Below are 769 nucleotides of genomic sequence, written 5' to 3'. Positions count from 1 at the left end.
ACCCGTCTCCCTCTCTCTCGCTGTTTTGTAGCAATGTTTTTGGCAAAATTGTGGCTTGTGCCACAAACATTTGCCAAAACCCACAAAAGGTCAATCATTCTGAGCAGTTACATGTGTGCAGGGGTTAAATATATTTAGCAATCTGCCAGGTTTATGCAGGAAAGCTCATCGTGCACGGCTGGACTGCACCACACGTGGAAGGTCCATGTCTCATTTTATATCTGGGATTGTATCCGTCTTTTGTTGGCACTGACTTTTGAACCAATTCCCGTCTTCCTCGTGAAACCGAACCCGCACTTGTGCATTGTCGTGCTTATCGCAATCAATTTAAGTGAATAGCAAAGTGTAGGACAGTGTAGACCAGCATAACACTACTGCAGAACCTCCATTCATAACACACGAAAACTACAACCTAAAGTCCACGCTTTCATTTCAACAGATAAAATCACAGCCCATCAGTTCCTGATCAGAAGGGTACTGTGCCAAGTCGTAACAAAGTGTAGAGACGACACATATCACGCAGCCGTGTGACAAACCACTCATCACGTTCAAGAACCAGAAGGATCAACCAGATTTCTTCTGAACGAAATAACGATGCGGTGATGATCCTTTCATTGTGACGGTGCGGTCGTTGTCAACATAAAGTAAACCTTGCACTCTGCACACAAGATAGTGACACCTGATCAGTTTCAGGATGTTAACTATAATACGGGGTCTACCACAGGACATTTTACTGAGAAAGACATTAAGTGAATATGCAAATTTATGT

At 43.3% G+C, this 769-nt stretch overlaps 1 non-coding gene across 1 annotated transcript; it reads right to left on the bottom strand.

Annotated features, from left to right (window-relative positions):
• Window positions 1-464: 464 nt before the first annotated feature.
• On the bottom strand, window positions 465-565 carry LOC138461921 (small nucleolar RNA U13). Its single transcript, XR_011264531.1, has one exon. It is a non-coding gene; the product is annotated as a small nucleolar RNA U13 (small nucleolar RNA).
• Window positions 566-769: the final 204 nt, after the last annotated feature.

This window comes from Ambystoma mexicanum, chromosome 1p (assembly GCF_040938575.1).
Source record: "Ambystoma mexicanum isolate Mex_15411 chromosome 1p, UKY_AmexF1_1, whole genome shotgun sequence".
NCBI classification, from domain to species: domain Eukaryota; kingdom Metazoa; phylum Chordata; class Amphibia; order Caudata; family Ambystomatidae; genus Ambystoma; species Ambystoma mexicanum.
Note: the sequence above shows the minus strand (reverse complement) of the source record. Positions and strands in the feature narration are given on the sequence as shown.